The following is a 13,582-nucleotide window of genomic DNA, read 5'->3' as shown; positions in this document are numbered from 1 at the left end:
GCTTGTATTGTTGTCCTTCAAAGGAGCTACTTTCTTCAAGAGGCTACATCAACAAAATAAGATCATGTGTATACATCAAATGTCTCCAAAATATATGGAATCAGGTACAAAAATGATAAACATATAAGATTATAAGATACCTTTTTCAAACCTTGTTCATTCGCAATATCATCCATGCTAGGAATGTATACATCAAGTTGATAAGAATCAATAGTAGCAACATATGGTTCACTCTGCCATCAATAGACACCCCTAAATGAGTATGGGAGAAAAAGAGCCAATCCTACACTTATGATATCAAACTTATAAATCATATCATCTTACCATTGATGATGTTATGTCATTTGATACATTTTGAAGCTTATCTATATCATCCACTCCAAGAGATGTGGATAATTCCCTCTATATATCATAAGATTAATAGTTCAATAACTAAGAATCTACACATCAAATATTAGGAAAGCCAATTAAAAAAAGTAACAATCAACTTACCTTCTTTAAAAAATCTTTTTTCTTCAAATACTTTCTTTCATCTTGCTTTGTACCCTTCCACCAGTCATATATGTCATTCTCTCTCCATATGTACTCACATCCAGTAAACTTCAATGGTAAAATCTCATGGTGATTCTCTGATATAATTTTCATGATATACTTTTTATCCATATTTTTATAACGTAGATCATCTAGGTTTAAGGATTCAAACCACCTACGTACTCGATGATAATTTTCGAGCATGACAGTGTGTTGACTTTTAAAGTATTCAGCCAAGAGCTTTTTTCCATAAAGTCTACCCTCTTCTCTAAATTTCAACATGGGTGGCCGATAGATATCATCATATGATGGTATGCGTATCACTCCTATTGATACTCAAGTGATCAAATATCATTAGTTAGTATAACCATTTCAAAAAATGACTCATTATCAACATAAGAAAGCTGATAATACCTGATTCTTGGCTTGAAGAAGTGTTAAGGCAAGCAATCTCAATGTCTTCCTTTCTTACATTGTCTCTTGTGTCATCTTTAGTAACTTGTTTACCTATATATACATAGAGTTAACCAAAGCTCACGATAATACAAGGTTATGAAAATTTTCAATAACACAAAAGAAAGTAATTAGATATTGTGTATCAATTTGGGTCACCAAATTTGTACAAGTTTTTTATCCTTAAAGTTGGTACCTGCATCTTGACTTGAAGAAACATTATCGCAAGTAACCTCCTTATCTCCCTTTCTTACATTACCTCTTTTCCCACCTTTTGTTGTTCTTTTATCTATGTTTATATATATACACACAATTACTCAAAGTTTAAAGAAATGAATAACTATGAACATTTTAAATTTGGCAAAGAGACTAATTAAAGCTAGTTAATCTCAAAATGAATCACCTAATAAAGCAAGATGTAATATATGTACAAATTTAAATTTTCAAAGTTTAGTAGAAATAAGGACATATACCTGTATCGTGATTTGAAGAGACATTAGGGCCAATGACATCCTTAGCTTTCATTGTTCCATTATCTCTTGTACCTGCATTTGTGATTTTGTTACCTTTATGTAAACATCAACAACCAAAGTTTAGAAACATAAGAGACTTATATTTTTTAAAAAGAAGTACTATATCAAACTAAATCACTTAATTCCTTAGCACTTGGATTAGAACACATAAAATAGTAATAAAATTAGGTATAAATTTAGTTATTAGAGTTAGTTACCTTTCACTTCTTCCACAACTGAATCCACAAGCCCAAGTAGTTTGGGATCCTCACTCATCATTTTTTTCAAAAGAGCCATCATCTCTAGATTAGAAGTCGACATGGCAAACCTACATAGGCATGGTAACAATAAGAAAGTATTTGCAATGTATATTTGAAAATGTATATCACATTAAGCAATACAAAACAAAAGACTTCAATAAACATACCGTCATAATATTTGAAAATGTAAATTACATTAAGCAATACAAAACAAAAGACTTCAATAAACATACCGTCATAACATTGTTGCCTCATGCTCATGCGAACGCCACATAGTAGGTACAATCTTTCTTTTGTTGCCAATTGCAATTGCTTTTGTTTTGAGTACTTGCCATTGCTTTTTCGTGGATACACATAGCCACCAATCTTTCCAATCTTGATCCTCTATTCTCACTTTCCAAATATTTTCTTGCAAGTGTACATTAGTTAGCCATCCCACTTTTACTTGCTTCATTTCATAGTGTACTGCTCTTATAACCGCATATTTGAGGTCATTTGGCTCACATAAAGCATCTAGATGAGACTTCATATAGACAACATCATTTTCCTCTAGCCAAGGAGGAATGCAACCGATGCAACCTATCTTAATCAAACGTGACCTTGGTCTCAAATCTTTTGTCTCATATGCAATGATATTGTTTCCATGTTGAAGTGGAATAAATTTGTGTAACAATGATTGTATTGGTCTAATACAATCCCATGAAAATGGAACAAAACCATTTTGCAAGACACTCATACCTGTAGTGGTATCCACAACTAGACTTTCATGGCCACTTTCAACCACAATACATTGTCTGTAGTAATAAGCTCCAAAAAATAGTTTCACTTCACCATTGCATTCAAACGAAAAAAATGATGATATGCATGCTTTCCAATGGCCAACATCTATGTCCACTCTAGAGTCTTCATCGCATCTTACCACCACTTTATCTCCCACTTTATAAACTTCTCCCTTTAGAAAAACCTTTTTATATTCTGTCACTGTTTCCACCTCTATGTTGAAGCTATGATGAACATATCTCTTTTCTTCATTAGTTGCATCTCTGCGTCTTAACTTCTTTGCTCCTATGGTTATTCCCTTTGTTAGAGCTACTCTTTTGCATGCACAATCATTAGCCTTTTCTAAAAAACTCCATATTTCTTTTGCTTTCTCCACACATGATACATGCATGAGACCTGATGCATGCCATTCTGGACATTCATCGTACCTATTAGAATCCACTAAGTATCCATCAGGTGGTAGTAAAGCTTTGTGGAGTTCTCTTGTCATCCTTTGATACGGCATAAGTCTGTCACATTGGTCTTTTGTAATATGCATAAATATCCATGTAAAGAATCTTCGTCTTTGGTAGTTTGCATAAGAAATCTCATTATCTTTGTTATTTGTTTTGATATTGACATATACTGAGACCATACGCTCATAAATATAACACCAGAAAGCATCATGACTACCATGTCGAATAATGTCATCCAAGAATTCTCCAAAACCTACATTTAGTGAGGCAAGAAAATATATACGATTAAAGTGAAATATAATTGCTATATATATGAAAAAGTTAAGAAAATAAAAATTATTTATACCTGCAACATGTTCCAAAGGAGCTGAGTTTGATCCTAAGAGCTCCTCAGAGCTTACTCTCCATGAACCAAGCAATTCTCTCAAAGTGTCTATATTTTCTCTAGACCAACCATTGTGGCGAGTGTAGTTGTAAAAAGCATGAGCAATGTCTATCAGAATCAATCCTAGGTCATAGAACACCTTCGGAATACCTTCAATCTCACATAGTACATAAGGCAAACACCATTGAATCCACTTTTGATTTTCCTCAGCCTTGTAGCTCTCACAATACTTACTAGGATATCTTGGCCAGCGACCATAACGAATAGAGTATGGTGTTACTTTAGTGACACGATGTGTTGTCTCATCAATTTTTACTTTCATCCTATTATCCACAGTCCTTACTAGAGCACATATATATTTTGAGAACAAATTTAGAGCCAAAATATGCATGCAATCATAGACAAGGTCCAGGGATAAATCAAAGCCATAGAGTTCATATAGTCTCCACAAGCATGATCTACCAGAAAGTCCCGCATCTTTCAAAATCTCTTCTCTTTCTGCTTGGGTAAGAGCTCGCTCTGCCATAGTCAAAGAACTAAGCATTTCATTGGTTGATCTTTTAATTGGTCTATATCTCAACTGGAATCTATTTTGATCATAAAAGTAACATCCTGAGCCCTCACCCTCCAAAGTGGCTATTGCTTTGTCTCTACGACAAAACGATTGACCACCATCTTTGAAAGATCCAATCTTGCACTGAGCTGGATGGTCTCCAGTTACCATCATTAGCATAGCACGTGCAATGAATCTTCGACTAAGAGAATTTTCATGCTCAACAATCTGTGTGACTGGATAATTGAAGTCTACTTCAAATCCATCAACAAATAGACTTTCTAATTCATCTATCAATGGCTGCATGAATATGTGAAAGAGTTTACTAGAGCTTCCAATAACTTTTTTGCAACTGAATGGAATAAATAAAACCGGTATAACTCCAATAAGGGAGCTCTTTCCAACATTGAGAATTTTGATTTCAACAACTCCACAATTCTTCTGGGTTGTCTTTGAGGCTTGGAATCCATCCCAATGTAATAACAAGGCGAAATTGCGTGGATCACCCTATTTATCACAAAACACACCACATTTTAGTAACCTATATCAAATTTCATTTATATTAATTAAAAAGATGAGCATGATAATAAAGTGTACCTTACAAATCCTTTTGTATCCATGTATGTGAGTTCGACATGATTTGCAGATAAACTTGTAGGCACTCTCAATATCATCCCATGAATGATCAAGCAATGGCGACCTTTGGGTAGAAGGCCAAGCTGTATAGACTTGTTTGCAATGCATGTTATTACATATCAATGGAAGCTCAAAGTATGATTCAGGATTCCAAAAATCATTTACACTTTTGCATTTTGTACCATCCCAAAAATCATTTATTGTAGAATCACAAAGTGTATTCTCCTGTGTTAACCATTTGTTTTTATTTCTCCACATTTCCAACAATTCATGGCATAGAGTTCTACTTCTAGTTAGTAGACGCAATTGTTCTCTAATGGAGACATAGTCAAAAGAGAGCATATCTTTTCTCGGTAGAGAACACTTGGAACACTTTTCACAACATTGTGAACAATCACGCTTTAACTTCTTCCTTCCTCCTTTTCTGGTGTTACACAAGCATTCAATTGTGTCTCTAATGTAGTTATCCTCCTTGCTTGGCTGATAAAGCAATGGTGCATGAATAGAGCTCTCACTTCCTTGGCATACCCTATAACGTTGGGAGTTAACCATACCTAGCCGTGTGAACATGATACCAAGTTTCTCCCAATAAGTAGGAATATTTATACCATTCAAGTCTCCATTCCATGTGTTAGGCATTTGCACTAGTAGTTTGGCCAAGCTTGGCATATATATATTGTCCATATGTGCTTGGGGGGGATCAGAACTGACCATATCACCAAAAAGAATTTTAAGCATTTTATCTTGAAACTCAATTGAAGCTTGATGCTCATCCCAAAGTGCTTGCAATTGAATTATTCTTTGAACGATTTTGTCAAATAAAGATGGTTCAACATCATCCATATCGAACGCTTCATGTTGTGGTTCCACCTCATTATCCTCCCTTTCGTCTAAATTGTCAATCTCATCTGATGGGTCATTATGGACTTCATCTCCCATGTCATTATGCTCTAGTAGAATGTCATCTTGTGGTAGTCCTTGAGAGTCACGTAAACCAAGATTAGTAGTGAGACTCTTAAATCTTTCCTCAATTTTCATGTGTCTTGCATATGTTGAGTGAGGAACCATACGTCCACCTCCACAATATGTTCTGCATGTACACCACAAACGCCTACGTCTAGGCAAAGAGTGAGATGATGGTTGATCCATAGGAGGGTTATCTTCACTCATAGGAATATCATTGGTAGAGGCATTTTGACCTTCTTGATGAGCCAGAACTGATGAGTGTATTATCCCATTCATATCCTTGCGACTGTGTGCATAGTAAGTTTGTCTAGTAACATTCTGATAACCAAGGGTTGAATGCCTACACTTATAATTGCATTGACATCTCCTTAAATTATTCATTATGGCTTCCTGAAACATAAACATAAATAAAAAATAATCAATCTATATATTAAAGTTACATATCAAAGGTAGAAGATTGATATGCCCAAGCATATAGAAAAGTTGATTTATACATCATGTTTTATTGGTTCGCAATACGATATAGATAAGCAAGGAATGTGAAGAGTTAGTAACCCAGGAGTAGACACCATATGAACAAAAGAAGAGTATCCCATGAAAGATTTACATAAAATCAAGAAAGACACAAAGTGGATTGATGAAGGATGCATAAAATTAGGTCTCTAACAAGATGGGTATACAAGAAGCTACTAAAATCTCAAGTCTACAATGAAGGAAACCACCAAAAGCCAAATGTAAAGACCCCTATTGAAAAAAAACTTGTGGAAAGAACCACACTAACAATGATACTAGCATTTTTTACAACCCTAGAAAGAGTAAATGTAGTTACTCAAGGCAATCTCAAGCATCACTTTATATATGTGACATCATGTTTTATTGGTTCGCAATACGATATAGATAAGCAAGGAATGTGAAGAGTTAGTAACCCAGGAGTAGACACCCTATGAACAAAAGAAGAGTATCCCATGAAAGATTTACATAAAATCAAGAAAGACACAAAGTGGATTGATGAAGGATGCATAAAATTAGGTCTCTAACAAGATGGGTATGCAATAAGCTACTAAAATCTCAAGTCTACAATGAAGGAAACCACCAGAAGCCAAATGTAAAGACCCCTATTGAAAAAGAACTTGTGGAAAGAACCACACTAACAATGATACTAGCATTTTTTACAACCCTAGAAAGAGTAAATGTAGTTACTCAAGGCAATCTCACCAATCTCAGTATGAGTAAAGCAATTGCAATGCATCGGTGTTTCATGCTAGAATATGTGGCATAGTGTGCTCAACATGAATGCTAAAGTGCCCAAACATATTCTTTTCAAGAAAGAAGGTGTGTAAGCCTAGACAATCTTCTATGATCTTTTCATAGAAACATCCAGTAAATAGTCTTATGTGTCTCTTTTTTAAATTTATCCATGCAATCCACATACAAGACACAAATGAGCAGCACAAAGGCTCTGCTCATGCTACTATCCATCACACATAATGAGCATGCTTCAAGTATACATGTTTAGAGCAATTCTAAAGCAAATAAGAATTAAATATAGTACTTTGATAATTTCTAGATTAATTTTATGAAACAAGAAACATCTTATAATGAAGAACATATGAAATCAACCAAAATAAACATCATAAACATCATAAGACCAGAGGACATGATAATATCAAATCGAATTTACTGGAATTTCTGTGTATTTTCTGGTCTGGTCTCCATCTGAAACATCACGGATTGCCACTGGCACTCCAAAAAGCCGTTAATGAATTGAACCTTCCTATCAGGATCCATGGACCTAATCAGTCATGCAGAAATTACTTGCTGTGGTTTTGATTCTCCCTTAGTGTATCTAATGTCACATAAAGGTTGGCATTTCAGAAAGGCTTCAACATCATAGTGTGGTAAAAACCACATCATAGTCGGTCTAATGGGTATGCAAGAAGCTACTAAAATCTCAAGTCTACAATGAAGGAAACCACCAAAAGCCAAATGTAGTTACTCAAGGCAATCTCAAGCATAACTTTATATATGTGACATCATGTTTTATTGGTTCGCAATACGATATAGATTGGTAGGAATATTTATACCATTCAAGTCTCCATCCCATGTGTTAGGAATTTGCACTAGTAGTTTGGCCAAGCTTGGCATATATATATTGTCCATATGTGCTTGGGGGGGGATCAGAACTGACCATATCACCAAAAAGAATTTTAAGCATTTTATCTTGAAACTCAATTGAAGCTTGATGCTCATCCCTAGGATAAAAAGTAAACCTAGGATAAAAAGTAAACTTATGCTCGAGAAAACCTAGGATAAAAAGTAAACAAGAGATAACAAAACCCAGCTTAGATAGGAAGATCGTGTCCCTAGGGCTAACAAGGCCCATCACAACAGTTATCATTTCCCAAGCATGGTTGGACATCTCCTGAAAACAAGCAAAGTCAGATATTACAAAACCCTGCTAGGATAGGAAGGTCGTGTCCCTAGGGCTATAAATAAGGCCCATCACAGCAGTTATCCTTTCCCAAGCATGGTATACATGTAGTATACATCATGGTATACATGTAGTATACCAGAAAGACTAGTGGACACAATAGGCATAAACATTCTTAGTAAAAAGGCTTGTTGTCCACATTGTTACAACAATGAATAGCCTATCAAAACTAACCCAAACAAGCTCAAAACACCTCAAGAAACACTTCAATACATCCTCCAAACATTCAAGCAACAATACATGAGTACCAATAGCAGCATAAATGAGTTCCAAACACTCACAAAAAACTAACTTGAACCTGTATACAATAGATTTTTTGTGTATAATAACAACGATAGAGGTTAGGGAGCTCCAAACACCAATGTCAGGTAGAAAGCTAAAGTGTTTATCAAGCACTGGAGTGGAGCAAGGAATGATTTGATGGTTGTTGTAGATTAGGGATATAGACTTGAAAATAGGCATAGTTCATGCTAATTGGGTTGATGTGTTATTGCTCTTGCTAGATTAATTGAGCCTCAAGCAAGGATCAATGAGGCCCTTGGAACCCTTGGAACAAGCATTAACAAGTGGTATCGTGCTAGAAGAAGGAAATGGTCGATGCATACCTTAAGAAGAAGAATCAATGGTTGTTACGAAACCTTAAGTTGAACCTTAAGATGAACCTTGCATGTTCCACTTGCATAGCTCCACTTGCATGTTCATAACAGTTCATGCGCTGATGATCGCTGGTCTCACTTTGAGTCAAATTCTTACAATATAGTCCATCATTCGACCCCCCATCCACTTGCGGTGCATTTGGAGCTCTTAATCAGCGCAAACACTCTTTCTTTAGCCTCGATTGGATGACTGTTTGGTCTTTTGTCCATCGCCTTTCACCACACTGCATTACAAAATCCATACAAACATATGATCAGAAACCATATGATTTCTAGTTTAAACGTTTTTACAATACGATTAGTTATTAGCTTGCCTGCGCGAAAACTCCCTATTGGGATGATCAATGAGCAGCTAGTTTGATTCTTTACTTGACATGGGATCCGCGAAGGCATATCCACGTCGATGCTATGGCCTTTGTCCTCTCCTCGTAGTACTGCAGCGCCAATGAGCTATTCGTCTTCAAGTCCTCAATTGGATGACTGTCGACGATGCGTTCCCAGCTAGTGTTTCTTATGTAAGTGATTGATATCTGGACATACCTTTTAACAGCATCGCTTGTAATGATCACGGCCGTGATTGGGCTTGATTACTTGAACATTGTTCTAGATAGGAGACGGAGGCGGAGTCTCGCAGAGATACTTCCTGCAGAATGGGGGTTTTGAGCTGCAAGGGTACTGCATAGCCGCCGGAAAGGGAGGGAGTCAATAAGGTTCTTCTCCTAGGAAGAAGTGAAAGAAGATACGCAAAACTAATTCGCGGAGCAAAGGAAGATGGGAGCGGGGGGCTTCGGGACTATGTACAAAGGAGAGTTGGAGGACGCAAGGCCCGTGGCGGTGAAGAAGACGAGGCCGCAGCAGGGGCAGCAGCACAGCTGGCGGGCGCGGCGATGGCGGACAAGCAGTTTAATGTAAACGAGCTGGTGATTCTAACTCAGATCAACCACGTCATGCACATAGTGAGGCTAGCTGCTAGGGCGCTGCTGCTTGAAGATGGCCTCGCCTCTGCTGGTATACGATCAGTTGGTATCAAATGGAGACTTGAGGCAGCACCTCGCAAGACAGGGGAGTGATTCTCCCGACTGGGCCACTTTCCCTCCTCTACACTAAGGGCATCGATCCGTTGGCGGGAATTAATTAGAGGTTAGGTAGGGAATTAATTAGAGGGTAGGTAACAATAGTGGAACTAGAATCAAACTTTGTTCCTATTTCACACACATCCACTTTTTCTCTCAGTGATGTATTTTGATTGGTGTAATTCAATTTTCTCTATCGTATCTTTGATAACTATATTGCATTAGATGTATCCTCATCACCAAATTGCATTGTACTTTTGATAATTGTAAGTTAGACAAGTTTTTAGCCCCCACAAGCCAACAAGTGTGAGTTATGAATAGACTTGGAATGGTGCTCTATCTAATCTTGGCTAGATGTACTAGGTTACGAGATAGACTTGGAATGGTGCTTTGTTGGTTAGACATACTAGGAGAGTAATCAATAATTTAGAAAAGGGACAATTGCTTCAAGCAATACAATACTTTAACTTATGTTATTGTGTATTTTTACACTTTTCCAGGGACAAGTAATCAAAACAAGGAGTGTTGAGTTTATGCCTCTCCATTTATCCTTGTTGTTGTTGCTAGTTGGGGGGATATGGTTCACTTATTCAATTGTTATACAAGATCTATTCCTTGGGATAAGTCCATGCAAGTTTCTGACTCATAATTATTTGTTTCTACAAATACATACATGCCCCTCCATGAGCACATCTTACCCACCCACATAGCTCCATGATCACCCACACAAATGCAATATCTATAATGATATATATGTTTCTCTTCATTCATCTCAACATAAATTAAGCTATAAATAACGGAACGCCATCAACCAACCATGCAAACATGGGGTGTAAACATGTCCTTACCATGAATCACATGGGGTGTAAACATGTCCTTACCATGAAGCACCCAAGTGACCTGATAGATATTTGAGTGGCCCGATAAATAAGACATGTAAAGATTAGGAAAAGGACTAATCTCAAGCTTGGTCTTACTAGTCAAATCTTTAGACAATTGGGTGCTCCCATTGGGTTGAGAGTCAACATTTTGTCTCAAAAATATTTGAGTGGTGGCTAATACATAAGACATGTAAAGATTAGGAAGAGGATCGGAGCTTGGTCTTACTAGTCAAATCATAGACTCGAAGATGTTTCTTACCCCCTAATGGTATTCAATGCTACTATCTTCCCCTTTCTATATAGACATGTTGGAAGAAGTTAGAGTCTCTTTTCAACTCTAACTGTTGGTGGAAGGGAGTGATTTGCAACATCCTAGGATATTCTTATCACTCCTAGGAATTGTAGTGGTGTGTGTCTTGAACCCCTATGTTACAAAGTTGTGAAACTCTTCTTTAGCCTACTCTAAAGATTGAATCAAAACCAAGGCTACTCAAGAGACATACAATATTCAATTTCCAATTCCATATAGTCCAATTTGAAAGTCTGTGTCCATTCTATCCATTTCAATGCTTATATTCTTAATATTCTTAGCATTGAACTCCATTGAAATATGATATCAAGCTCCCAACTAGTTACACTCACATTTTTAAGAGCTCCACACTAGTTTAAGGCAACCTATTTGCACTAGGCAATACATGTGCACCTCATATAGGTTCATTTTGCTAGTTATACATGGTTTTAGGTACACTTTAGGTGACATGATGGCTTATAAGCTGCCGTCTCACACACACAGAAAATAGTGCACTATAGGAATATTCTTGTCACCGGATTGGAACCTTGCAAGTATGAAAATCTAGTGACAATTGACAAAGATAGGGACAACTAACAAAACTTGCAGTGTAAAGATAGCTTCTTGTCACCACTAGGAGTTAACCTTGCAAGTAAGAAAAGAGAGTGATAATTGACAATGGGTTCACTGCACCTAGATCAGCCCATTGGTGCATTGAGACCATAGAAATTAGGCTCATCGCACCTAGATCAGCCCATTGGTGCATTGAGACCATAGAAATTAGGGTTTCCACCGTTGGCTACCAAGCATTGCCGCACAAGGAAACATGTGCCCAAAGAACCCTAAACTCAAACTCTGTACTAAGACTATTAGAGTGGGAAAGAGGTGACTCTTTGCCAACTTTGAAATTGAGGCAAGCACCATAAGACAAAAAGGAGCTACAAGAAAAATACAAGGACATACATAGATGGACTCATATTAAGGTTGGTCAATGCGAGACCTTGGAGGGTCTCTAGTTGCACTTGTAACCTTAAAAATCTTGTGTGTCGTTTCAACTCAAGGCTAGGTCACCAAAAGTATTAAGTACACATGAATTAGGTATCAATTACACCAAGTAAGTAGTGCACACACACACACACACACCGCCCCCTCACCAAGAGCACTTGTAGCTATAATCACTCTCCTTTAGAAAGTAAAGAAGCCTAGGACATCATCGTAACACCATTGAACATGAAAGTCCCATATTGAGACATTTTGTCCCTTATTAAGAAACTAGGTGTAGCACAATAGATCCACGTTCTCATAAGTTCTACACATTTGCTTTAAGTCCCATGTGGGATTGAGACAAGCTCTTATTTCACCTAAGGAGTCTTAGGACTTGCCTACCTAGAGGATAGAAATCACAATTAGTTTGTCGATTCTTGTGAGTTGTCTCATGTAATAAACCTAGAGAAGTCCTCTAGTGTTCAACAAAAATTTATGTCCATGCACATCACTGCTCAATTTTCCCTCAAGAAACCTCAAACTTAGTTGCGCATGAGAATCTCGATTCTACTTCATAGGCAAGTCACCCCTAATAGCAACATAATGCTTGCTTGAGAAATATTACTTTGTAATCAATCATAGGTGAGAGTAGAGAAAATATTGCACTTGGTTCAAAGAGAGTGAGAAGTGGAAGAGAATAAAATGTTGATCCCCTTGCCAATAAGGCATCATCTCACATTAGGCCCCCAAAAATGAAGTTGAGCCTCATATATATCCTATTGAATTTGGAGGATCATGTATTAATAACTCCATCTAATGTTTAGAAAAGCTACCCAAATTATTAGGTCCATCTAGCCATAGATGATTGGTCATCAGGATTGAGGTATTCTCACGTTCCTTGATGGGATTTATTTTACTTATCTAATTAGCAAAGGTACCATACTATTACAACATAAAAAAGCAGCTTCCTTTTATTATCATGTTACATAGGGTCCATTAACACAACATCTAGCACATGACAAACACTTTGGAAAACAACATTCTATTGCACAAAAGATAATATATAAAAACACCATTCCATGAAGTAGTATAAAATCCATCTCCCTACAGAGAAACAATTGTTTAGCATAGGATATGAGCTTCCAACCCCATAAGATTGGGTTGGATGTGATTACACTACTTCTGTCAACAACACATAGTAGGGAACTTATTAACTTAGAGCCATGATAAGCTTCCCTCAGCATTAAAGGTATCCTATATAACAGGGTCACTTGGCCTTTTGCCTTCTCAAGCACTCATGTAATCAAAAACACCTATCTCCTAAAAGATCATGGGATCCCAACCCACTAGTGAGTATTTTGGCATCTTATAGGATGCCAATGCATATTGGGATGGAAATGCCAATGGCTTGAACTACAATGATAAAAATTTTGTCAGATTGTTCCATGAAAAACAATAATTTTAGAGAATAATTTCAAAATATATGTTATAATTAGAAAAAATGATAATTTCATAGAGTAAGTTTAAAATATTCGCAATAATGTTTTTTGGGGCCATAAATATAGTCGTTGGGATATGATCTTCACAAGTATATATGAATGGTCTTGCTAAAAATTAATGTCTCTATTATTTCTAAGGGTAGAGAAGGGATATGATAGTGCTCATGAATTTTCTTGA

General features: G+C 36.7%; 1 long non-coding RNA gene across 1 annotated transcript; it reads right to left on the bottom strand.

Annotated features, from left to right (window-relative positions):
* Positions 1-740: 740 nt before the first annotated feature.
* Positions 741-1,531, bottom strand: LOC148025601 (uncharacterized). Its single transcript, XR_015693016.1, has 3 exons — positions 1,458-1,531; positions 946-1,038; positions 741-857 (listed from the first exon to the last, which is right to left on the bottom strand). It is a non-coding gene; the product is annotated as an uncharacterized LOC148025601 (long non-coding RNA).
* Positions 1,532-13,582: the final 12,051 nt, after the last annotated feature.

The sequence above is a fragment of the Lygodium microphyllum genome, chromosome 14, assembly GCF_053477565.2.
Source record: "Lygodium microphyllum isolate KBCC chromosome 14, Lygodium_microphyllum_v1.1.10, whole genome shotgun sequence".
Lineage (NCBI taxonomy): Eukaryota > Viridiplantae > Streptophyta > Polypodiopsida > Schizaeales > Lygodiaceae > Lygodium > Lygodium microphyllum.
This window is presented reverse-complemented; position numbering and strand designations above follow the sequence as displayed.